This window comes from Strix aluco, chromosome Z (genome assembly GCF_031877795.1).
Source record: "Strix aluco isolate bStrAlu1 chromosome Z, bStrAlu1.hap1, whole genome shotgun sequence".
In the NCBI taxonomy this organism is placed as follows: domain Eukaryota; kingdom Metazoa; phylum Chordata; class Aves; order Strigiformes; family Strigidae; genus Strix; species Strix aluco.
Window position 1 is genome coordinate 32,427,547 of NC_133971.1, and position 27,661 is coordinate 32,455,207.

The 27,661-nt window shown below is 36.1% G+C and overlaps 1 long non-coding RNA gene across 2 annotated transcripts in view; it reads right to left on the reverse strand.

Annotated features, from left to right (window-relative positions):
* LOC141918564 (uncharacterized) overlaps positions 1-27,661 on the reverse strand; it is an 846,297-nt gene that overhangs the window by 101,694 nt on the left and 716,942 nt on the right. For both annotated transcript variants that reach the window (XR_012621719.1, XR_012621720.1), the window contains one exon: positions 10,793-10,815. This is a non-coding gene — a long non-coding RNA (uncharacterized LOC141918564). The remainder of the gene's footprint in view (positions 1-10,792; positions 10,816-27,661) is intronic.

Below are 27,661 nucleotides of genomic sequence, written 5' to 3' on the forward strand. Positions count from 1 at the left end.
ATTAAGCTATTTTCCTATGGAATTCAGCTGGAAATTTCAGGTGACAACGGAAGTGTTGATGTGCTTATTGGGTGCAAATTTTATCTGTATCTTTTCTGGTAAAAGTTATGGGGTAATACAGAATATCTTCTCAATTTTCATGCTGGCAGTTACCATAAAAGATGGAATATAAGCATCCAAGCTGGTGTAAGGGACTGTGTTGGACTGTGTTTGTCTCGACATTTCTGCTGCACCTCTACCACTTCCTGGTCTCAACATCCTGTTGCCATGGAGGAGTACGTTCTGAAGAACTGTCCCCGAAGAAACCACCATATCCGCCCGAAGCTAGAACAACATCCTTGGCAGTGCCTACCAAGCTGCACTTGCGTGTGAGCTGGGTGGAGAGGAAAGCAGGATGAGGAACACGTGTGGGGGCTGAAGACACCGCAGGTCGACCCCTGCCCCGGTGTGACCACCACGAACACCTGGGCATGCATGCATGGAAGAACACAGGGTGGCACATATGACAATGAGCTCTGTGGAAATGGGCAGACTCTTCAGAGAAATCGTGGGGACTGGGACAATAAAAGGACCACGTACTCCTCTCTTGGGGATTTTTTGAAATTAGCACTTGAAGCTGGATCTTGACATCATCTCTCTGTGGAGCTTGGAGCTCGGAGCTTGGAGCAAAGACCCCATCCCTGCACTGAGACCAAGCCAACAGGACATTTCTGGATTCGTGGTCTTGGTAACTGATCTTGCTGCATCTCTAGCGTTTGCTAGCTTAGGTATTCTGACTTTTTTTCTTTCTTCTTCGCTCTGCCCTATTGCTACTACACCATTGTTACGGAAATAAAGCTTAAAAGATTGTATGGCATCTGACCTCATTTGTGTCTTAATCTCGCTTTTGGGATCGTTTAAGAACCCTTCATGATATTGGATCGGGACAACTGGTTATTTTTCTAGAAGAGCATTCTTTTTTTGGTTTAAAGGCTCACTAAAACCAAATGTTATAACAGGCAAGAAGTCACTCTCAAATCATATTATTCTCCTTTTCTTCAAGGATTGAATATTTTTGATATATTCAAAGAGTCAGGCTATTATTCTGTTAATATTGCTGGAAAAGAGATGAGTGCAGAGATGAGATGGAGTAATAGCAAATAAGGGATGGATAAAATAATTGTTTTTTTAAAAAAGTCTATAAAAGCTTAAGACTTCCAGCTAAACAAAATCCCCATAAACATTAGAATTCCTGACAGCTGCAAGAACAAGAATCTACAGTGGCAGTAGCCAGTACTATACAACATTGAACCATGTAATTTACATCTTAGTGAAATTAAACATGGTATAATGGCTTAGCTTCCAGGCAACAATACTATTAAATTTGCTGTAGCAGATTATGACATCATCTGAAACCCCAGGATACACTTTCAAGCCAGCTATTATGCTTGTAATATGTACTGCTTTTCTGGTTAGTTTTTCATTTAATTCATTGAAAGGATTATATTTTTCAATGTCTGCACACGCCATCCGGCAGAATGGCTCTAGAATATCTGTGAGTCAAAGTAATGTCACTTAGGGAACAGAATTGATGTTATTGCAGGGAGAAAGAACACAGAAAATCCTAGAATCCTAGAATACCAGTTTGGAAGAGACGTCAGGGATCATCTGGTCCAAACTTTCTTGGCAAAAGCTGTTCTAGACAAGATGGCCCACCACCCTCTCCAGCTGAATTTTAAAAGTGTCCAATGTTGTGGAATCTACCACTTCCCTGGGAGATTATTCCAATGGCTGATTGTTCTCACTGTGAAAAAATTTCCCTTGGGTTCAACTGGAATCTCCCCAGGATTAACTTGTACCCATTACCCCTCATCTTTTCCATGTGATTCCTTGAAAAAAAGGAGTCTTCATCTTCTTTGTAGCCACCCTTTAAATACTGGAACATGGTGATAAGGTCTCCCCTAAGCCTTCTTCTCTCATAGATGAACAAACCCAGTTGTCTCATCCTTTCTTCATACAGCAGGCTTCCCAGTCCCTTGATCATCTTTGTGGCCCTTCTCTGGACCCTCTCCAGCCTGTCCACATATTTTTTGAAGGTGCTCAGTAAATTACTTGACAGTAAGTTACTCAAACAGTACTTGTTATACTGGCAATAACCTTCTCCTGACTTTTCCTAGGCAAGATATCTTCTGTTTCATATGTTATGCATTTTGCCAGCACATGCTTCTGACATTTCTATGCTTTTAAAATCTTACTGGTATAAAACTGCTCATTAGTTCCTACTGGAATTAGTAGAAGAAACTAAGAGATTAAGATGCAAGATAATTGAAGAGTTCTTATGCACCAAGAATCTGTTGAGGACCCTAGATGAAAGTGAAAGCATGGGTTTTCCTCCTTGACAGCACCACAGTCTCACTTAGGAGGCTTTTCTGTGATCAGGACACTACCAGTTATTGCCTCAGCTGCTCGTTGGTCTGGGCTCTGCTTCTCTGATGATCTGGCAAAAGTAGTTCCACAAAATAAATAACATCAAATGGGTTGGGCAAACTGCTGTAAACTATATAGCCTTGCAGTGACAGAACTATGATTAACATTATGTCCCTGTAAACATTTATATACATGCTTAACTGTACTCATCCAATGAGTCAGTGTACCTACACAGGAAGTAATGACGAGTATGTACATAGAAATTTTTGAGAGATTCTCTTTTTCTAAGGGCAATATTCAGAAAGGCCTAAAATCAGCAACATCTAGCTCACTGAATTTGGCAGCCCCATCCCCTGCTTTTCTTGCCATAAACTGCAAAAATTGCATGCCAAAGAAAATTTACATGAAGTACCACAATGTTTTGAAGTTATATAAATCTCTATCTCTACAAACTAAATACTGTATGTATCATATGTTTATGTGTTCATACATATATAACTTGTAATATTTATGTGAATCATATAAAATTGATTACAATTTACTTTTATTTTCATGTTTAAAAGTTTAAATTAAACATTTGATTTATTCTTTATGCATTTATGAAAATTACTCACTGCTGGAATACACCAGTAGACATTAAACCTTAAGCGCTGGGCCTTTAAAAATAACAGAGTTCTATGCATATTCTAGTAGAGCAGAATAGCATAAAAGAGTATGTTGAGACTTCTGATTTGCACCTTAAAGAAATAACAAAGTAAATAGTTCAACAAATTTCTATCAGAAAGAGCAATTAAGGTATTTCCTGAGTTCTTTACATTTTTAGGGGGAGACATAAAAATTAATAAGGTAAATATTATTATCTTTGAAATGTTACATAACAGTAAATTTTTTAATTTGAACAGTTGTCCTCCATGTATCAAACCTAAGAATTAAAACAATAATTTCTCTTGTGTATCCCTAATTTTATGTGGTAAAAGGAGATACTGGTGCTTTGAAGAACAGCAAGTTGCAAATGTGGTGTGACTCAGCAGAAACAAAACAATAGTTACAAGCAAGGCTTTCCTTTTATAAAGGCTATAGTTTCTACATTTAATATTTTTTGCCTATTGAGTCCAGCAGCACTCACACGTGTCAGCTGCCACAATGCTTTTTTGAGAACATTGTTTTTTTATGAAGTCTATCAGGGTTACTAGATAGAAAAACTCTGGAAAATGTTCTTCACTGGCAGTTACATTAAGGAGGATTTTAGCAAGGTCTGTTTTAAAGATTCTCAGTTCACTAATAAACTGTCTAGGTTTATAGTGTATGTCTTTTGTCATAATCATCACTAAATTATCAAAAATGTCAGGTGGATACTCCACATCTGTTAGACATGTGAATGTTGCTCATATATCATGAGATCAACGAAGGACATGTAGCTCTGCTATCATTCAAAAAAAGTGTAGACTATCTTTTTTACTGAATGAAAAAGGAATTTGTCAGTGGCCTTTGACAGATCTCAATGTTGTGACTAAATAAGTGTCAACCTAGAGCCTAGACATAGATCAGCATTTTGAGAATACAGAGATTTTGATTTTGCATTGACTTTGAGTCTATGTCATCTGTTTTGTCTCCTGAGTACTACCCTAAATCAGTGCTTCTTCCAATTAACTAACTTGACTATTTGGGATCTAGAATTTATTTCCTATATAACAACTCTTGGTTTGAACTAGGTATAGTGCCTGATTTAAAAATAAACTTTCTAGGTATGGTTTAAAGATAGGCTACCAGCTTTCCATGTAATTTCTGACTGGCTGAACTGTTCCTTAGTAACAAATTACTATTGATTTTAATGCCACATGTCTACAGCCCTGGTCTTTATTGCCACTGAACAAGTTTATCAAAAGTTACTCTCTTGTCATTCCATGTCCTTGGCCTATCCCAGTGCCTTAACTGGTTAATTAGTTAGGTAAATGTGGATATGTTTTTCCTCCTCAGTGTTCACCTGTGCCCTCTTTCATTACTGAGTTAAAGGTATCAGTCACCCTGTCAATAGTTTGCCTTTTGCACACATAGTATTGTGAAAATAAAAAAAAATTCAAATTCAGCCATAGATTGATGGCAATTCGTAATCAAACTCAATAATGTGCCTCTGTGTTCTGTTCAAAGTTTCCTGTGACATAAGCAAAATATTTTCTTAAGTAACAGTACTAATTGAGATGTAAACTGATGTTTTCACATCATTGCTTGCCTGCAATTCTATGTTATTAATCCATTGGCTTCTAATGAGAGTAATAAGTAAAAGTAAGTTCTCAACTACAGTTATCTTTGATATTTTGTAGCAATGCTTTAGCATGTCAGACTTAGCAGAGTGGTGGAGTTAGAATCCTTTCACTAGAAATAGCCAGAAGATGTATTCTAAGAATGCACCTAATGCAAGACCAGACTAGAGGTGGTCTGAAGTCAGTCTCCCTTCAGTGCCCACAGAGTCTTCAATATCAGCCGTCTCCCTTTGCCAAACCAGTCCTATTGACCTGCACCATTGGTTTAAAAGACATAAGGCTAAATTAGCCTACTAGATCCAGAAGGTAATTTGGTTACTCACATTGAACTGCCTATTCCAAACTTCTAGTATTTCAAACAATGCAAAGGGGCTGTATGTGTAGTCTCTGACCAAAGATCAATGCAGTGGATGATTCCTACAGCTCTGAGAGTAATGAAGTATCTTACAGATCTTGCAGCTGCCACCATTATCTAAGTAACTACAGCTGATGCATCCACTCTTGTTCTATGACTTCATTCACCACCTAAGTACAGTTTCTGCATTGACAGAAATGTTTGTAGATAGAAACAGTGCATGACTCAGAAGAGATGCATCTGTTGCAATCACAACAGGAAAACTTCCCATAAGATTTTTCTCTTTCATCTCAATAAAAGCCAAAGTTAAAGAGATAAATTTGGACATGAATCTGGAATTCACCACAGTTCCATCCCTGTCATTGGTTCTTCCACATTTCTGTGACAGTACCAAAGCCCTAGTTCCTAAGGCATATAATAATAAATAGATAAACAAACACAAACAAACATGCCCCCCAACAATGATAGAAAAATCTAAATATGTCCAATTAGGAGAAAAAGTTACATTAGCTCATTGTACTGTAAGACAGGTAATGTGTTTGTAGACTATTGAATAAACACAGAACTAGTCATTGAAAAATGTGTTTAGTAGAAGAGAAACAAACACATCCACAAGAAGCTGATGGTCAGCTGACTGTCACTGTCTGCAAAGTTCCTTTTAAGCAGGCTTTTAAGAGAGGCATTACAGGGATGCAAAAGCAGGCAAGTATAAACAGTGAAACCAATGTCCCTAAGTAAAGACCAAAAGATATGATCTTTATACCATAGACTGCTTCCTCTTCTACCTCCCTCACTGCAAGCTATACAACACAACCTGAGTCATTTTGCTAATTCTCTGATATTTTTCCTCTTATTCTATTTATTCTTTGATAGCCATTGGTATTGAAACTGTTGTTTGCAAAAGCGAGTGTGTTGATTAATAAGTATTTTATACATCTGGTATTTCCTCATAAAAGACTGGTAAACTTATTTCAATTATCATACCACCAACAAGGATACAATCTGTTCACAATGGCTGTTTACGAATGGCTGCTTTGGGTAATGGCTGTTTTCTTAGCATGGGAAATGAAATATAATATTATTAAACAGAGATATGCAGAATGGTGTGTCAACTTATCCATCTTCCTGATGTTTATGGGCTTAATTTTTTATAATGTTTATTTTATTTTATGGGACCAAATGTTAAAGTATCACTTATTTGAAAGGATCTAATTTCTTTTATTTTTTTTTTAATGTCCTTGAATATTAACATCCACAAATTCATGTGCAATCAGTGCAGAAAACCTGTGGTAGGTACTCTATTAATTCTACTTAGACAAATATGTTATAATGAGAGAGATAATGAACCAAGGAGTTTATTTTTTTTCAGATGAGGTATGAAAGCTTTTACCCAGAAGGATAAGGTTGTCTTGTTTGGTGTTTCTGTTTTAACAAACTGTCTGTAAAACGTCTTAAAATAATGCTTGATAATCTCAAAACTGTCGTGAAAATTCAGTGTAGGTGGGAAAGCGGGAAATGTTTGTGTAAGGCTGGAGAAGGGGAAGACATGAATATTGTAAAGATTTTACATGTAAAATAATTAAAAGCATATTAGATTAATACCTGACAGAATTAATAGTGACAGAATTAATCATGACAGAAAGCACTGCAGTACAAATTCAGCCTCTCAAAATTCATTAAAGAACAACTATTTATTTTTTGACATGGGAATAGTTTTCAGACCTACCCGTCACACAATAACTTTTTAGATTTCAGTAAGTAATATTTTAAAAGTTAAATGTATCGGAACATTTTTATAAACCATTTATATGTTTTTCTGTTTCAGATACTCAGATATTTAAGTCTTATCATACACAGACTTGAATTTCTATTCAAGCTTAATTTGGAGGAAAAAGAGAGAAAAGCATACTTCTTCAAATCATAAAGAGGTACTGAAAATATAATGTCTTGTAAAATTTTTGAGAGTTTAGAAGTTAAAGTTTTTAACAGATGATATCTCAAAAAGAAAACAGACATAGTTTCCAACATATATCACATAGATGCTCCTGCTAAGTGAAAATTTCTTGCTGCCAGTACTGTTAAGAAACTATTTAAGAGGGAATGCTTCCTTTATCTCCTCTCATATAAAGAAAACAGAGGTTGAGTTGTTCAGTGTCTACCACATGTATTTCCACCAGCTTAGTATGTAAACCTTGCCATTAGTACTGGTATTTCCTTAGATCTGTTGGCAGCTTTGACCACATTGTGAAGCAGCTACAGCTTGCTGTGGTAAATGTGGCAGCAGTTCTGTAGCTACATTAAGATACCATCCCCTTCTCCCTCACATAATTGTTCTTGCATTAATTGGTTCTTGTTAAGCTTCAGCTTCTAGCAGCAGCTTAATATAGAGCAATAGCTGAGGATTTTTCATAAGGAACTGTAATTCTGGTTACCTAAGATTAAATTGTATGAGGTAAACATTTTCTCAAAAGCACTGAAATCACTACCTCTAAAATTAGGCCTCCCTAAACATCCCACATCACTGAATTTTACCTCTGAAAACCTTAGTTTTAGTTCCAGTACTACAAATGAGTCCTTGTAGTTGTAACGTGGGAGTTTTATGAAGTCCTACTGACTTCACTAATGCTTCAGCTACAAAGGCTACCCAAAGTGATGTATCTTTGCTTATTGGATAAGGCTGATTCCTTTTGACTGCGGTTTTTGATATGAAATTAATAAGATTTTTAGTCTCTATTGCATAGCCAAAGATGCTGGAAGGGCAAAGAAGGGAGGTAAATAAGACCATTTAAAAACTAGCAATGAACTGAATTAATTAAATTTATTGGGTGAAACAATTTAATGAAGAAAAATACTAATTAAATTATTAAAATCTAGATTGCAAGTAGTAATTAAAAGGACAGTTGCTATGCAACCAAAAGGATTTTTATGATGGAGTGTAAAAATATATTTCTAAGGTATGCTGGTATTTTGCTTTGACCTTTTTCAGTCACAAACCTGCCCAGACTGTCTGTAAATGTGTTTTTGAGAATGATAACATTAAAGGTACCTACAGCATTAGGAAAAAAAAATGGCTATTTGAATCAGTTAATGATTTTTATTATGTTTAAAAGGTTATGTGTAAGGAATTCATGAGATAAAAATAAATACATAAATATAATTCTGTATGTAATTCATACGCTGATGTTTCATCAGCTCTAATGGATTAATTTCTATCCCAAACACAGGTCCTGATCCTATAAGACATGGGAACATTAATTTTCGTAATGTAGTGTGTGACCTAACCCTGCCCTGTCCTGAAGGTCTTAAATAACAATTAAATCCCTTACTTGTATCAGAAACCTAAGCAGCTGTTTTTAATAATAACTAGGGCTAACTTTTCCTTATCCTGGAATACCTTGAGGGAACTTTTGCTTATCCTGGAATACCTAGACTAAGATGCAGGTTGGTTTCTGCTTTTTCTGTTGTTACATGTGAAGATCTCTGATGTGGTCATCTGATACTGATATATGGAAGAGAGGACACCAATATGCAGATAAACAGTGACACACAAAGTATTTTGTTAGGGCATATATATATTTCAATGAAGAGGCATAAATCGTGCTCAACGTATTTGTATAATGCTCTCACATATTCCCCACAATTACAAGGATATCAAAATCCCTTGGTTCGTTTTGAATTGTGTTGTGCAAATGGGAGGCACATCTGGTTTGCTGGACCTGAAGGCCTCTGCCCAGTGGTAAAGTCTTTTATTTCTTGAGGTTGATTAGTGGTTGTATGGCCAACCTGAACTCCATTTTCTTTAATTTCCATTAGTCCTGCATTTAAATCACAAAACTTTAAACATTTTCTTTAGTCAGTAGAGTTTCCTTTCCACTGACATTATGACAGAAAAATGAAAGGAAACCCAAATGGGTCTAACCAATTGGCTTCTAACCAGTGCTAGTTTACCACCACCAGCCTGCATCCAGAAGCAAAGGGCTTGCTCTCTGGTAAATCCTGCTCTCTACACTGCTTCTTGTTTCCTATTCTTACTTCAAAATCCCTGCAAGGGAGGGAACAACAGTGATTCTTAACCAGAATGGAAGTTTTTCAGATATGAGGTCCTACAGCTATTTAATTTGTCCTTTTCTTCTTATTTCTTATGACTTCTTTCATTTCCAGACATGAATTTATTTAATTTATGTTTTCTAGCTAGCTGCTCTTCACAGAACCACTCAGTATAGGCCCTAAAGCCTCTTTTCAGCTGCAGAGCAGAGGAATTATGAGATCTAATGCCAAATGATGGCAATCTAATAATGAATAAGGTGGAGAACTTCCTGAAAGGACTTCTGGGAGGTTCACTTGTCATTGGACACACCACTGTAATGAACTGTGAGCAGAGAGGCATGTAAGCAGCTATGCATAGTTACCCTTGTATGGAAGGAATTTAGGTGGAAGTGCTATTAAAAATAGGTTTCTTCTTTTTTCTTTCCAGCGATAAACTATGTGACAAGGATTTAATTGTTTAGTAGTACCTTGTAAAGATATCACCTTTGATTTAAAATCAATCTTGCTTGGGACCTTTTGAATGAAATAAAGAATTCATGTTTACTAGATAATATTGATTTATTTTCTTGGATAATAGACTATGCTTTAAAAAAATACTATAGCTTCTCTCTCTATATTAAATACTGTTAAATGTACAGCTCTATTAAAATAAATGCAGAAAGTGTTTTAGGGAATCACTCCAATGCCAAAGGACATTGTATCTGTTGTTGTCAAGAAATGCAGCAGTATATATCGTACTTTTCAAGAAGGAAAGTGCACAAAGAAATCTCTGGGCTATGAAATAGTAAAATGTGCATGTCTCATATTCCAGCAAGAAAAAAGTAAGAACCCCACAGAATCACAGAATCACAGAATCGTCTAGGTTGGAAAAGACCTTGAAGATCATCCAGTCCAATTATTAACCTAACATTGACAGTTCCCAACTACACCATATCCCTCAGCGTTATGTCTACTCTACTCTTAAACACCTCCAGGGATGGGGACTCCACCACTGCCCTGGGCAGCCCATTCCAACCCCTAACAATCCCTTCTGGAAAGAAATGCTTCCTAATATCTCGTCTAAACCTTCTCTGGCACAACTTGAGGGCATTACCTCTTGTCCTATTGCTTATTACTTGGTTAAAGAGACTCATCCCCAGTTCTCTGCAACCTCTTTTCAGGTAAAATGAGACATAAATGCAACACGACATGTTGATTTTCATTTTTGTGCCTTGATAAGCTCAGATTTATCACAAATCTGTGTAGATAAAGCAAGTTCAGAACTACCATTAGTTAGAAGTACCTTCTTCCCTCTAGTTTGGCTTAAAGAAAATTATAGATTTCTGGAAAGACAGAAGACTCTGTTCCACTGCTCAGTGAGATTGAAACCCCCTAAAACTTTCTTTTTCCATGGCCCCCTGATCAGAATTACAGGAAAACTTCAGCATCAATTGAAAGATAAGCCTTGGAATATGAAATTATGCTTCAGAATGATTTGCAAGTTTAGAAATGTAGTTTATTATTTTACATGAACATTTTTTCCAACACACCACTGGCAAGAAGAATCCATAATAGTTCTCTACCTTGTGGAGAAGAGATTTTGTTCTGACTGTAAACCTTCATTGTGAACTACCATAGTGAATAACTGCTAGATAAAAATAATGAAAATCACATTATCAAGCTTTAATACTCTTGGCTTTGAGTAAACTAGTTGAATTATCCAGTAATGAAATGAGTTTCCTACCTCAACTTTGTGAATTCCAACTCCTGTTAGAAAAGAAAGAAAAGGATTTTCAGAGGAGGAAGCAGAGAAGACATTTGACTTTGCTTAGCATATATTTCACAGAAAAGTCAACAACTTTGATAAGAAGATGAATTATATCAACTAAAAAGTTTCCCTTTTATAAACAGAAAATAAATAAATACTTAAATTTCTTCTGTATGTAGTCTCCAGCTGTAAGAAGCCTTTTAATTTAGTGAAACTTTTTTGATAACACCTTACTACATAAAGTGAGGTATTGTCATAAATGGGAATGAGAGCTAGGAGAATCTGTGATCCAATTTGCAGATGAACGAAGAAGTTTAAAAAATACATGAAAATTGTAGTTCAAATAGACTTCTAAAAAGTCGGTTGCCTGAGGATTTATCCATCTCTTTAAAACAGCTAAACAATAAAGCTAATCAGCTTTTTTCAGTCAATATGTAATTCTCTAAGTTTCCTTCACAGTCTTTTTGTCAGTCATCCTGATCTCCAGTTCTGAACTGCTATGTTCTGCTATTATTTTGTACTCTATTGTTGCTGTTACAGACACTGTACATTAGACACTTCTGAAGCACTGTCTGAAGTCTGGAAAAGTAGGGAGCAAATGTCAAGAAAGAAAAATTATAAAAGATAATTTTAATGAAATATATATAGAGGTGAACCACAAACAATTTCAAGAAATGTCCAAAATTATTTAAATTTGGTTAGCCTTTGTAAATTTCCTGAGCTATGTAGCATACAAACCACAATACTGACTTTTTCCATATGAAACTTATTGTCTCATGTTTAGCTAGTTCCTTGGAAGAGGAATGACAAAAACTTGTAAGTCAAGGGCAAGTTCTGGACAGAATAAAAAAAATGCAAAGACAATAAAATTTAAAGTCTTCTCCCCTTTTTGATGGTCTCAGACACTACGATTACCAGAATATCAATATGAAATTGTGTCTTTAAAACCTAAATTAGTTTCTCCACCAAAATACATTATTCTGGGATGCTATAGTGTTCTGAAGATTGAGAGTTAATTTAACTATTTTTATGTTTATTTTCAGATGATAAAACTTCAGCAACAGGAACACTTGATTTGACATATTTTAGGAGGGATTTAGAATATAAAGAAAAAGGAATTGTCTAATAGATGGCTGTGGCTGTTAGTAAATAACAAGATAAATCTCTACACAGGAGAAAATAATGTTATCTGGATTACAGATATTTTTACTTTTTTTAATTTTGTCATCAATCATAGAATCATAGAATGGTTTGTGTTGGAAGGGACCCTAAATATCATCTAGTTCCAACCCCTCTGCCATGGGCAGGGACAGCTTCCACTAGACCAGGTTGCTCAAAGCCCCATCCAACCTGGCCTTGAAAAACCCCCGGGGAGAGACCATCCACAACTTCTCCGGGCAACCTGTTCCAGGGTATAACCACCCTCACAGGAAAGAGTTTCTTCCTTATATCTAATCAGTATCTACCCTATTTCAGTTACGCCTTATCCTATCACTACACTCCCTGATAAAGAGTCCTTCCCCATCTTTCCTGTAGGCCTCCTTTAAGTACTGAAAGGCTGCTATAGGGTCTCCATGGAGTCTTCTCTTCTCCAGGCTGAACTACTCCAACTCTCTTACCCTGTCCTCATAAGGGAGGTGCTCCAGTCCCCTGATCATCCTCCTGGCCCTCATCTGGACCTGCTCCAATAGGCAGGGAGGCAGCCCATATTGGGGACTTCAGAACCGGACAGTGTACTCCAGGTGAAATCTCACAAGAGTGGAGTAGAGGGGAAGAATCACTAGCTCCCTCGACCTGCCACACTTCTCTTGATGCAGCCCAGGATACAGTTGGCATTCTGGGCCAGTTTCCTCAGGACTGGTGGATGCATCTTATCAGGTCCCAGGGACGTGTGCATCTTCAACTTCCTTAGATGGTCTTGAAACTGATCTCCTGCAGTGGGTGGTTCTTCATTCTTCCAGTCCCTACCTTTGCCTTCTGCATCTTGGGTGATGTGGCTGGAGCACTTTCCAGTGAAGACTGAGTCAAAAAAGTCATTGAGTACCTCAGCCTTCTCCATATCCCGGTTAGCAAATTAACAGCTTATATTTGACAAATTCTTCAAATCTATATTTTAGACTGTAATCTGCAACACTTGATCATAATTTTATTTTCTGTAAGACAGCGCCCTGTAGAAATAAGTTTCAGCTTCTGCAGAAAGCTGCTTCATATTTATGTTAAAATAAATCAAATTAAGATTGTCTTCTTTCCAATTAACACCTCTGCAGGAGATCAGTAAAAAAAAAAAGAACTCTTCTTTTATATCCTCTAGCTGACGCAATCTAATTAGAGGTGCAACAATGTCAAAAAAATTCTTAAAAGCATAAGAAAAGGAGCAAATCTGTGGAACTAGAAATTTGATGAAACCTGAACTAATCTTGTAATCCTTAAAACTTACTGTTGTCACTTCTATTTGAATTGTTGTTTAGACTCAATACCATGTTTCCCCCCATAATAATATCTCTCCAGAGTATTTACTGAGTCTTTAGGGTTTTTATGTATTTATTTAACTTTTACATCCCATGGTCTGAAAAACAGTCTTTTCTCATGAACCTGAGAAAGTAGTCTTGATGTTTAAATAGCAGGGCAAACGAATGATGTAATATCCTGAAGAAGAGTTTACTAATTTTGGAATAACTTTCTTTGCTGTGCTCCTCCATTTCTGTTTCAAATTCTAATTACAGACTTCATAGTTTTTTCTTTTTATGGATGGTAAGATTTTTTTTTGTGGCCTTAGACTTTAGAATGTGTCAGTTTATGGGTTCTTTTTTCATCTTTATATCTATAGCCAGTGGGAGTCAGTATTGAAAAATTAATTTGATGGAACATAGCAGGCACACTGTGCAGATTATCATTCAGTGAGGTGTCTGGATCATAATACAGCAGAGTTAGAAACAATTTAGGAGAAATTGCCACCAAAGAAGGAAAGAGATCATCTTCTTTGACAACGCCCTGTATCCTGACCCCACTAATCCCTGTGCAACAGAATAATGACAGGGTTTCAAACACATTGTTGATAAGGGGAAAAAGTCCTAAAAACCTCCCAAACTGAAGTCAATACTACACCTTCTGATAGGATGAGCTATAATGCAGAAGTTCTCGGTGGAGAGCTCTTGGCAGTGACACTTAACAGGTGTTATACTAGATACTATAGGAAGGCGTGATCATTATCTGTGTGTTGTTACACAGAAAGAATCACAGTGACTGAAATACCAAGTAGAGAGTCAAGTACCACTCTCAAAAGTGTCTCCTGTTATGTAAATGCATCAAGCTACTGTGAGTAAGAGAAACTTTTCTCAACAAGTCAGTATTCTTTCCTCTCCCCTTCTCCCTCCAGCACATATTTTAGTCTTGGCTTAACTTGATACAGACCAGGTCTTACGCATTTTTTTTTTTGTTTTGTTTTGTTTTGTTTTTGTGTAGAACCCTACTTCATGCTTATTCAGATCAGCCAGAAAACCACAGCCAGAAAAGAACAGAAATAAGGCTTAATTTCAAGTCAATGTTTGTTTCTTTGAATTTCTCTTACTCATAGTGGTTACCTCTTTGCCAATGTCATACTATTCTAGCTATTCACAGAACTTTTGTTCGGGTTCATTAAGTTGTAAAAGAGCTTCAGAAGAAAACTTCCCTTTCCAAGTCTTTCCAGGAACAATTCTGATACCATAACTGCTCTGTTATTGGAATATAGATTATCAGAGCTTCATTGCCTACAAGATTGGATTAAGATTCTGGAAATTATTTTTTTTAAAGGTTGAAATTATACAGGACTTCAAGTTTTCAAGATAATGAGGCCTTGGATGTTCTAATTTTATATGCTGCCTGCCTGGATCGCAAAACTATCAATCTGTTTTTGTTAATGGAGTTTGGAGTTATGAAACAATGTAAATCCTGTGATTAACTAAGGAGTTATAAAAACCTTTGGGCTACTGGTTCTGCACCACCATCTTGTACTCATGTTCGACTTCAGGTTTGTAGTCTCTGTTTGCTTTTCTGACTTTATGCTTTCGTAGTATATATGTTCTTGTGATTCTTAGTTATCACCATTTCAGTGAAATGTCAATAAGTGGATATCTTTAGCCATATCCATTCTACACAAGAAATAAATTAACTGGGATAATTACTCCATCATTATTTATCTTCATGTAATGACAATTATGTTCTACAAGTAATTGCTGTTACGTTTTGTTCTAATTTCTTCTCAACTGGTGCAACTCTTTCATTCCTAAATATCTTTTCCATTATTTTCCTCTTTTTCATATTTATTCAGAAATACATTTCAGTGACTTGGGGATAGATTAGATTGTAGATTTTAAGATTTTATTCTGATTTGTTTTATGAGTTAAACAACCAAGACATTTTTGTATTACCCAACTCATTGTCTCCATCCATGGAGACAAATCAATACAATAATGCAGTGAATTTAAACCAAGTTTTAAATTGTGGGCTTTTTCATCCAAATGGGAGTCATTAAAGAGGTAATGTAATGCAAGACATGTAATACATTGGGTGATTTTAGAATATAGTGTTAGAAAAATAAGTGTTACATGTTCTATGTTGCATGTTGTATGTTACATGTTTTTAGTTCACCTTTCCTGTAATGAACCCTTTTAATCACAGCTCCTAATGAACAGAAGGAATAACACACAACAGATAGTATAATGTCAGCTTCATACTTATGATGGTATGCCAGCTGAACTCTATTATTTCATTCAAGTGGCTGATAGTCATGCTTGGTTACACCTATCACTTACAAATCTACTTTTCTCTACAGAAAACACTATTCTTGGTCATAATACCAGTTCTCTTGTCTAGCCTTACTGACTTCATGGGACTAGCATGGATATTTTCCTAGCTTTGGTGTCTGTTCATCGCATCACAGACAGCAACAACATTTCTTGGTATTAGGGATTCTGAAGAAAGTAATACTTCTTTAGAATAAAAACATATTTTTTTTAAACTTCACCCTGAAAAAAATTGCTTTACATTTTCTATCTACTTTTTAACTTCTATTTACAAATACACATGTAACATCAACATAAATAAATAAGGTTGAAAATAGCAATATTGTTGAGAACTTGAATGAAAGGAATGAATAATCACCATGTGATTAATTCATTTAAAATTAATAATTTCTGCTTGGGTTTTTTAATTTGGTTTTGGTTTTTTATTCAACTGTAAGAATTACTGGAAAAATTCAATTTGGTTAACATTTGGCTAGCTAAAAAGGTTTCCTATGTAGTCTGACCTCTTTATAATAAGGGAGACTTTTATAATCAATGACTAAAAAAAAGTGAGCTAGAATCCCAATGGGTTTGGTGGTATAACCTGCTGTTTTAATATTTAAAATGTTAGTTATAAATAACTTCTACATTTGGAGAACTGCCAGTATATGAATTATAAGATCTAGGTCATTGCCTGTTTAAAAGATTATTATCTTCTAACTAGTGTAAAGCCTTAAAAAGACCTTTTAGCTACCAGAGACACTGCTGAGATGGTTTTGGAATAACATATATATGTATATTTTGGCTTCAGAAAAACAAACAAGGAATAAAATAATTCCAGCAGAAAAGTTTATCTATTGATAAGCCATTAAAATTGATTTTTTCCAGACATTTATGTCCCTTTACTAAATTTAACAAAACTATTCATTTTATCTGAGTTTTAGTTACACAGCTGAATTTTTTTTTACACTGAAAATGATATGACAATTTAACAGGTTGTCTTTCTAAAAGTGATGTTTTAAATCTCAAGACAAACTTGCAAGAGAGAAAAGATTTAGGGTTAAAAATTCAGTCAGTTCAGTTAGCAAAGAAGAGCAAGGAACTTTCAGGAACTGAAAAGCCAAAGTGGAATCAGGAATCAGAAAAACACTTGGTTTTCTTGTGAAAAGAAGCTAGTGCTCTAAGCAGACTTGTTTTCCTTCTTAGCGTCTGTAGCAAAGTTCACTGGTATAAAATTTTAACTGATGTTTTCTACATTGTTCATGCTATGGTAAAGAAGAAGAGCATAAAAAATAAAAAGTTATCATAAATATTCATTTGCTATGTCTTTCTAAAATTCACACCTTTACTTCTCTACATTGGATAACTGTGGTCATGTGTATTAAAAAGGTGTTAAAGCTATGTAAAAGGCAGGTATGCACTGAAAAGAGTTATTAAGATGGACAGAAAAGCTTACAGCCTGCCTAAGAAGAAGATATAACTCAGTTTATTTAATCCAGAAAAGGAAAGCTACAGGGAAATCCACAGCTCCACATAGATTCATCGGGAAGGTAAACATTAGGGAGACAATCATTGAAGATCGTGGACTTTATATAAAAGCATGGATATTAACTAGCCAGTAATAAATTTCTTTTGTCAGGTGTGATCCTCTGAGCATGAAATATATAGAATAGCCAGATCAAATGTCTGGAATTTAGCTGAGGCGAAACAGTAAGTATAGGCTATTTTAGAATTGCAGTCCTACTATGGAGTTAAACTATCCATTTATTTCCCAGTGCAAATAAACAGTTAACTATGCATTGCATTTAAGTGAAAGTTAATATAATTTAAAGTAAATAAAAATAAAGTTAAAATAAGCATTAGAAGACCATTACTGCTTAGGGTATTCCCTGTCTTCAGTACAAAATGAACCCATAATAAAGGACAGAGAGATGATATCTGAAGAATTTTAAAAAACAAGAATCTTTACACAAACTTGGAGGTTTCTTGCATCAAATCTTTGCAAAAAAAAAAAAGTACAAAGTTTAATTTTAAGAAATTTTTCTTTAATTAAAACTGCTTCTCATAATTCCACATGCATTTAATATGAATTCTTTTTTGGTACTACAGAATTAAATCTGAGTTACACATACTGCCATAAAGAAGATATGAGGTTGTCAGTTACATTTATAACAGTCAGTCACCCAAAATCAGGACAACACACAGTTATGAAGAGCCTTAAAAAAGACCTTAAAAAAGTGTGTAATAGGAAAATAGAGAATAGGTACAGAGGAAAGGAAAAAAAAAATACAGTTTGATACTCCTTAAACAAAAAGTGTAAAATTATGTTGATGCTATATGATATGTTTTAAGACTCTCAAAAAACCCCAACCTCTTTATCAGCTGAAGTAAGAATTCTAATGATCAGGCTTCCTACTTTTATGTTCTATTTACAGAATCACAGAATCTTCTAGGTTGGAAAAGACCTGGAAGATCATCTAGTCCAACCATTAACCTAACACTGACAGTTCCCAACTACACCATATCCCTCAGAGCTATGTCAACCTGACTCCTATGTCAAATACCTCCAGGGATGGGGATTCCATCACTGACCTGGGCAGCCCATTCCAATGCCTAACAACCCCTTCTGGAAAGAAATGCATCCTAATATCCAGTCTAAACCTTCCCTGGAGCAACTTGAGGCCATTACCAAGGGATTCTGTCAAGCGGGTACCTAAACAAGAAATGTCAGCCCTTTGGTAATCCAGGGTGGCAGTTCTGCTTCCCCCTCTCCTGTCCTCTCTAAGAATAGAGAACTCTATTATTTCATGATCGCTGTGCCCTAGTCGGCCTCCAACAACCACATCATCCACCAGTCCTTCTCTGTTCACATAGAGGACATCCAGCACGGCACCTTCTCTGGTTGGTTCTCTCACCAGCTGCATCAGGAAGTTGTCTCCTGCACATTCCAGGAATCTCCGGGCCTGGTCCCACTCTGCTGTGTTGTATTTCCAGCAGATGTCTGGGAAGTTAAAGTCTCCCACAAGAACAAGGGCAAGCAATCATGAGATTTCTCCTAAATGCCTATAGAATATTTCAACCACCTCTCTGTCCTGGATGCATGGCCTATAGTAGACTCGTACTACAACATCTGCCCTGTTGGCCTTCCCCCTGATTCTAATGCAAAGACACTCCACCCTGTCTTCACTAGACTTGTACTCAAAGCAATCATAACAGTCCCTAACATACAGCACCACCCCACTACCTCTCCTTCCTTGTCTGTCCCTCCTAAAGAGCCCGTAGCCATCAATTAGCACACTCCAGTCATGGGAGACATCCCACCATGTTTCTGTAATAGCCACGACATCATGATTTTCCTGCTGCATCATGGCTTCAAGCTCCTCCTGTTTGTTACCCATGCTGTGTACACTGGTATACGTGCGCTTCAGATGGGCTGATGTTTTGCCCCCTTCCCCCTTCAAATCTAGTTTAAAGCTCTGTCAATGAGCCCAGCTAACTCCTGCCCCAAGATCCTTTTTCCCCTCTGGGACAGGTGAATTCCATCTAATGCCAAAATGTCTGGTGCCCTGTACACCAACCCATGATTGAAAAATCCAAAGCCCTGGTGGTAACACCAGTCTTGGAGCCACAAGTTCATCTGTTGAGTTCTCCGGTATTCTTTTTCATCCATCCCCACAACTGAAGGGATGGAGGAGAACACAATTTGTGCCTCTAACCCCTTAATCATTTTCCCCTAGGACCTGAAATCTCTCTTCATTGCTTTAGGACTTCTCCTGGTAATGTCATCATTACCTACCTGAAAAACCAAGAGAGGGTAGTAGTCCTTGGGTCTCACTAGAGCAGGGAGTTTAGCTGTTGAGGTCCTTGATCTGGGCCCCAGGGAGGCAGCAGACTTCCCTATGAAGCCAGTCTGGTCTGCATATTGGGCCTTAGACACCCCTCAGAATGGAGTCACCCACTGCAATGACTTTTCTGGGGTTCTTTTTAGAACTGGTTTTAATACCTGGTCTAGAGTGACCTGGCCTTGGTGGACCTTGGTCTTCCTCCTTGTTTGATTCATTTTCTTCATCCTTCTCTTCTTCATTCAAAAGTTCCAGGGCCCCGTATCTGTTGTGAAGGGACACCATGGAAGGTGAGGGAGGTCAGGAGAGGATTTTCCTGCCTTCCTGAGCAGGGACCTGTTTCCAGCCTCCCCCATCTCTTCCATCCCCTCCTTCTATCTGGTAGAGGAGGTTGAGGGATCGCCTGCCTCCTTTGGGGCCTCCATTTGTTCCTGTTGCTTCAGGAGTGTTCAGGAGCTACTCAACCCCAATCAATTTCCCTTTTGCACTCCCTAATGCTTCTTAATCTTTCAGCCTCTTCTTTCAGTTCCGCCACCAGGCTGAGCAGGTCATCCAGCTGATCACAGCACACACAGGTGCTGTCACGGCTGCCCTCTGGCACGATTGACGGGCTCAGTCACTCCCTGCAGCCTGGGACCTGGACCGCTGCATGTTTGCGTGGCTGCTCATTCTGGGCCACCATGTTCTTTCTGGTGGTGGTTTTGATGCGAGTGGAGATCATGGTTCAGTCCACTCGTGGAGGACGATAAGATGAAACTAGCTCAGATAAGTTCTAGACCCAGGAGATGGACTGTGCCCTGTCCACTCACCCTGCCTGCGCAAACTGCCATGCAGACTGATGCACCACACCCTTCTGACGTGCCACGCCCTGTTTGTCCGCCCTGTTCGCGTGCTCCTGGTCGCTTGTGCTCCCTGGGGGCTGCTCTTGTATGTGAGGGGTGTGGGGTGTCACTCCAGTCTCCGCCCACTCTGAGTCACTGCTGTCCTTGTTAGCAGCTCACTCTTCCCACTCAGGGGGGAGACGACTTGAGGCTCTCCCTATTCCCTGGGCTTCTGCCGTCTCGTCTTATGTTTATTTAGGATTTGAATAAATAATGGCAGGTGGTCAAGTTAGCCTGAATTGGTTGTTATTGAAAGCTATTGCCCGTCTTATTAAAAATTTACTCTGTACTCACCCCGTGTTACTGCAATGCAATATTTTATTACAATTCTAGAATGTGGCTGTATATGGCTTTGCAATAGTAAACAGAACTTACCTTCAGTGATGGTTTATTTCTCACAAAACAAGCACGTAGTGCACATATGGCCAGGTACTGGACACAGCTGAAACAACAGCTGATGCACTGGAATGTCTCAAAGAATAGTAAGGCAAAATATCAGAAAGAGAAAAATGGCCTTGCTGTCAGAGTGTGACAGCAGGTTGAAAACATTTTTGAACATTTGAAAAGACATTTGAAATGTGCATATTGAAGAAATATTACTATTTTATCTTAATTTCCTTCACTTTTTTAGCAGTATAATGTTGTTGGTATCCATTAGTGGGATTCATATGGTTCAGTATAGTTAATGAAAACTAATGTTTATAGTATATTTAATAAAAATATAACTAAGAAAAATGTTCTGTGGTTTGTGAAAGTAATTATCACCTACTACATGCTCATGATGGAAAGAAAAGTTTGATACAAAGGTGTTGCTTAATAAGAGGTCTTGCTTAAAAGAGGATGAAATTGTAATTCAAAAAAGCCAGCATATTACACAGAAAGACAGAAATCTAGAAATTGAAATCTTCCTTACACATTGTAGGAAGTTCTGAGACCTACATCAAGCATCCATTTGTACCTTGCTCAGTTACAAATATATTTAATGAAGAGAAAATAGCAAAAGATCATCTATTACTTTTTAGTTGTATGGACTGTAAGACCGACTCTTGCACAGGAAAGCAAAAAAATGTTGATGAATGAATTCTAAAGACAGCTTGAAATATGTATGCAACATATATACAATTCAGAAAAAGTAGAATGGCACATTCTCTTTCCCCAGTCCTCATCAACATATACCTTGTCATTTAACACTTGTTAGCTATGTATAAATTCTAGATGGAATTATGGACTGATGCTCACAGCTGAAATTCTGAGTGAAGGTTTTGCTGAAAAACCTATATTATTCCCCAATGTTCCGTGAGTGCAGTGCAATGCGTGAATGGATCATTTTGCACAGTATTTTCTTTAAGAGATGACAAAAGGCTCACATGGAAAGTTCTTCAAGCTACCTGAGAAGCCAGTATGACAGACTACTCAGATATATGAGTGACTGTATAGCAAATGAACTACTCAGGGTTACATTCTTTGCTGGATGTTGTAGAGACTGATGACTTCTTATGGCACAGATCTCTTAAAACCAACAGAATTTCTTCAGTCTGACCAGAAGAATGGCAGACAAAGCTGCTTTCTGTGGAAAGAGAAGGACTTCTAGACTTTCTGTCATAATAGTCTTATGACTGTCAATAGATGACCTCACCCTTTGATGCCTCGTAAAAATACCTAGAAGTCTCACCAAAATATTAATTTTGATTTTAAACATTAAAGAATTATTAATTTCAAAAATAAATAGGAAAAAAAGTCTACCAAAGACAAATATTGGACAAAGTAGCTGCCTTCTGGAACAGAAGCACAATTGCATTAAATGTCTTTAGCAAGATACTAAAAAGACTGACTTTTAGTTTATTCACAGAAAAAGAAGTTGCTTTATACCTTACATATGAAAAAATACTGCCTTTGGTATTTTGGGTTCTTTCCTAAAAAAACAGAAAGTCTAGTAAATTCTGAGTACTATGAACTTTTATTTACCACAAAGTAAGGAAAATAATAATTTAATGAGAAGTCTATTTCTATATATTAAAATTATTAAATAGAAATATATTTGAATTTAAATATAATACTTGGTATAGAAGAAGTGGAATCCATTGTTCCTTTCGTTTACTTGAACTTTCTGTAGTTTATGAAGCTGGCTGTAGTAATCAATGCTAAATAAGAAGCAGAAGAGTAATTTTGCTCTATTTAATATAGTAACATAATATGCTTTTTAAAAACTGTTTCTGGTGGAACTTGTACACTACCAGGTTTTTATGAACATTTTATATTGCTTTATTACATAACTGTAGATCAAAAAGTGGATGTAATGCTAATGTTTAAGTGAAGACATAATAAACACTTTGCATAAAATATAAAGATAACTGCAAATGCACCACTTAATTTTAAGTAAGAGATCAATAATAAGTATGGCATGTTAAATCTCTAGGTGTCTTCCTTAGTAAGTCATGCATATTTTTGAACATATACTTCATCTTAAAGCATCAAAAGTTTCATGGCAAAATATAGGCCCACATTTTTTATTTGAGCACACAGGAATCTATATTCTGGATAATTTTTCTTGGCCCTTTATATGAAAACTACCACTAGAACATGTGCATAACATTTTGCAGAAGACTTAGAAAGCAGCATAGAACATTTTTGTCTTGACTCTTAGAGTATTATTCAATTCCTCAAGTCCTCATCAACAAAAGGGACTATAATTTTATGTGTTTTCAGGAAGACAGATTTATTAAACTGAGTGATGATTCACTTACATATCTCAGCTGGAGAAAGACAACCTTCCAAAACTTGAAAGTGTCATTTCAGAATGTCTATTAGTTCTACATCCTCCAATATTGTTCATTTGAATTGCGACTTATAATGCTTACGCACATATTGATATTGTAGAAGTGGGTACAGCAAAGCAATGTCAGAATTTCACATTGAGCCAAAACACATCTGGATGTTTATTTGGGCTCCTGTCACTGTTATTCATCATTTTGATGTTCCTGAAAATTGTTCTGAGATGTAAACTAAAACTGGCAGAGTTGAAGAGTTTATTCCATAAAAATTGTTTCCATTTCATCTATGCAGATTTTCTTGCTCACATGAGTACACAAGATTTTAGAAGTTTAAGTGAGCAATAAAGAAATTACTACATAGACAAACAACAGCAGCAATGACAACAAGTTCATTGCATGACACAGTGGATGGCATGCCTCCTCTTTCTGAGCTGGTACGTGTTTCATCCATAGTACTCAAAGTCACTCTTATCCTGAGAATTACTGCTAAGGACGACAAGATGACTGTGCTGATACTGCTATCTATCAGTAAAAAAGCATTTAAAATGTTATTTCTTTACTTTTTTCCATTCTTATATGAGAAAGTACTTATTTTTAAAAATAATACATGCTTCTTCCTTGATAGTTGTTAACATGAAAAGTTGATCAGTGTCATAACTAATTCATAATAGAGGTGACTCTAATGTGAGAAATATAAAGAAAATTTCTCTCATAGAACAACTTTCACTTTCTCTTATGATTTTTGAGATTTCAGGAATGAAACTTACTTTCTCTGGCTGAATCTCTTGTGTTGTCAAAATTCAGGCTAGAAATATCAGAGAGGCATTTCCTTCAGAACAATAAATCTTGGCTCTGATGTACGTAATAAGATATTATTTTACTATAAAATTGCTTTTCCTTCAAAAGATGTGCAATTTATTCAGCTTACCATTTTGAAATATCTGTTTTATTAATGTCTTTAAGGACTGTGAAATTTTTAAGTTTTAGATCTTACACAGAAGTTGCATATAATAATTCTTTAGAAGTGCAGGACAGAATATTAATGAAGATCAACTCTGGCAGTAGCTCTGGTTATTACGTAGTAATATGGTGTCATACCTTTAGTAATGTATTTTAAGTATTACTTCTAAAGAAAAACTTGCCAAAGTACCACCAAAATAAAAACAGAGCATAATTTTTCAGCAAATAGAGCATAAAGGACTCTCTTTAAAAATTTTATTTGTGGTGATAGTTTGCACTTTTGTACAATAAAACAAAGCTTTTAAAAGTCCTTTAATTTAGAGATAGCAATAGCATTTCACTGAGGGCTATGTATTAGTGGGGTATTTCTTTCTTATAATCTTGTAAAAGAAGTGCGAAAAACACGTCTTTGAAAAAATCATAAATATTAAAAGTGTCTAGTACTTTTTTTTTTCTTTTGCAGGGTGACGAGAGACAAAGGACAATGGCTTTAAACTGAAATAGGGTAGATTTAGGTGAGATATAAAGAAGAAATTCTTCACTGTGAGAGTAGTGAGGCACTGGAACATGTTGCTTGGAGAAGTTGTGGGCGACCCCTCGTTGGAAGTGTTCAAGGCCAGGTTGGACGGGGCTTTGAGAAACTGATGTAGCAGAACCTGTCCCTGCCCATGGAAGGGAAGTTGGAACTAAATGATCTTTTAAGTGCCTTCCAACGTTAACCATTGTATGATTCTATGATTCTATGATTCTATGATTCTATGATACTTACTAATTTTTTTTTTTTGTTTCTACACTTATATAGCATATGAACTCAATGCCCTCTAATCCAAAAGAGAGAGAATTAGTCAAAGAAGGAGAGGAAGCACAGAAGTGTAGTCAAAGAATATAGAAATATATTCTTTAGGTGGGAATGAAATAAAATACATTAAGAAAGAAAGAAATGGAGAATTGGAAACTTGTATTTCTGAAAGTTTATGTAAGTATATACTGCTCTCTTTTTACCCTGAAAATACAAACGTTTTTTAAATATTTTGCCTATAGACTGGTGATAGGTATCAAGGACAGAAATAATATAAGAAAAACATATCTAACTTCATTTATTCTATTTAAAAATGGGCTCCAAATGGATCACACTAATGCTTGACTAAAGAAAAATTTGTCAAAATCTACACTCTGCAAGATTTGTCTCTCTTTGTAAATCCAGATAGGTTTTTAAAGTTTTTAAAGTATAGACTGGAAGAGAAGAAAACACATGTAGAAATATTTTGCAGTCTTCACTTCATGTGTGCTGGTATGACATAATATCACAAATCAGTGAAAAATTACCCAATGAAAAAGAGATTTTAACTAAGCACTTGATCCTATGTCTATTAAAATAAATGGAAAGTTTTCTTCACTGAATTCAATGTCCATTTGATTAGGTACATAAACATTCACAAACTACTTGCATTTTATGATTTTGCCTAAGAGTTCCTGCATCCCTCACTTCTGACACTTTGAGACTTACTTTTGAATGCAACTGGAGAGTATAAATCAGCTCATAGGCTGAAGTGATAGCATAAGCTCTAGCAAGAACAGCCAAAGCATTCTTCCTAGACACTTTGTGTGAAGATCAAATAAAAAATAAAACCTGCCACTTAGGATGTTCTGTGTTTTTCAGTAATACAAATAACGAAATCAGAAAATATGTCTCTCTCTAAAATTTTTTAATTCACTTCAAGAGAACATGGATAGTATCCTAAAGTTAAAAAAAAATCTTTTTCATATTTGTGATTTGCTACTCATGTTCTTACAAAATCATGATACCAAGACAGACACATTCTTATTTTTGATCACTCATAGCAAGTAGGGTGAGGATTTCAGAGGAAGTGTATTTTATCTAAGTCTAGATGAATTATGATTACTTAAAAGAATGCTAGTTGGTTGCAGAAGATTTATGGCTTCTTGAGGTCCAGGGAATGGCACTAAAGTATTGAAGTTTTCAAAAGACAAAATCCAGAAAATTTGGAAGAAGAATACAGGATGGTGTTAAAATATTTCAGATTATTTTAAAAATTATGAGGTAAATAAGAATATGAGGGAAAAATCCTTTTGCTTTTCAAAAATACTTCAGCTCATGGCATTCAAGATTGTTGACTGTTGTACAACAACCTTAAGGAGCGCAATCTTAGCTCCATTGAAGTAAATGCATATTTTTCCATTGAATTTGCTGAGGTCATGTTTTCACTACAAGTCTAGTATGGTGAGGGTGGTGAGACACCGGAACAGGTTGCCCAGAGAAGTTGTGGGTGCCCCCTCCCTGGCAGTATTCAAGGCCAGGTTGGACGGGTCTTTGAGCAACCTGGTCTAGTGGAAGGTGTCCCTGCTCATGGCAGGGGGGTTGAAACTAGATGATCTTTAAGGTCCCTTCAAACCCAAACAATTTTATGATTTTATGATAAATATCCTTCACAAGAGCAACAACATCAAATGTTCCTTCAGCTTCTCATAAGCAAACTGCTTTGCACTGACAATAATATAGTTGAACTGATACTTTATTCTGTTCACATTAGACAGTGCATTTTCTTTTGTCCCTTTTTTTGGTTTGTTTTTTTGTTTTAAATAAGAATTAAATTTCAGTATGCAGGAAAGGGAAACAGAGAATAACTAGACATAATTTTTCTTCACATTCATTTTTTCATATGCACCCCATAAGTAACATATTTATAAAATTTGATTACAGTTATTCAAATTGATTAAGGTGTGCTTTGGGGAATGAATAATTCAAATTTGCTATGTTAGCATAATCCTACAGTAATGTTGTTTATATATAAAGGGATTATTTTAGTATATTGCATGTTAACAGTCCCCAACTTTAGGGGTTTTTAGCACTGAGTTGTAAACAAGAGATTAATTTTTCCTTATAAAAGGTAAGTTTGGTTTCCAGCTTTATCTGAGAAAGATTGAAGCTGGCCACTGTATCTACCTGTGCATAAAACATCACACTGGACTATGACACAGGAGTCATCACAGAGTACATTTCTTTCTCTTATTTATGCACTTAGACACCTCAATGATGAGCATAGCAAAATCAAAATGTGTATGTGCTTGTATTTTTTTAATCTTGTGTCTGCAATAAAGTGTTTCAAAGCAAAATGGAAATCAGACCTCTAAGAACTACTGTAATTGTGACTTCTAATCTGTGAAACCTACAATGGAGTTGAACTGATATTTGATTTCTAAAAGGCTACATAAAATGTAACCGATCTTCTGAAATTCCCTTTAGTAAAACTGATTTCTACTTCCAGAAACACTACTTTGTCTTTTAACACAATGTAATCTTGGATATTTTTATTTCTTCTACTCTACAATGGCCAATTTAAATCATGGGGAATTTTGATTTATTCTCATATTGTTTTGGTCCTTCCTTGTGTATCATGTCCCCTCTGCCTCATGTTGATTATTTAACTCTAGTTGAAGATTCTTGAGAATAGTGAATTAACAAATCCCTAAGGACAGAGACTGCTTCTAAGCTGCTTTTTTCTAGGGTTACCTAGATAGGCAGAGAAAACCAGTATTTTTTTTACTTAGGATGTCATGTGATCTGTTTAATCTAGACTGCATATGGATTGCCAAACTTACTCTAAGT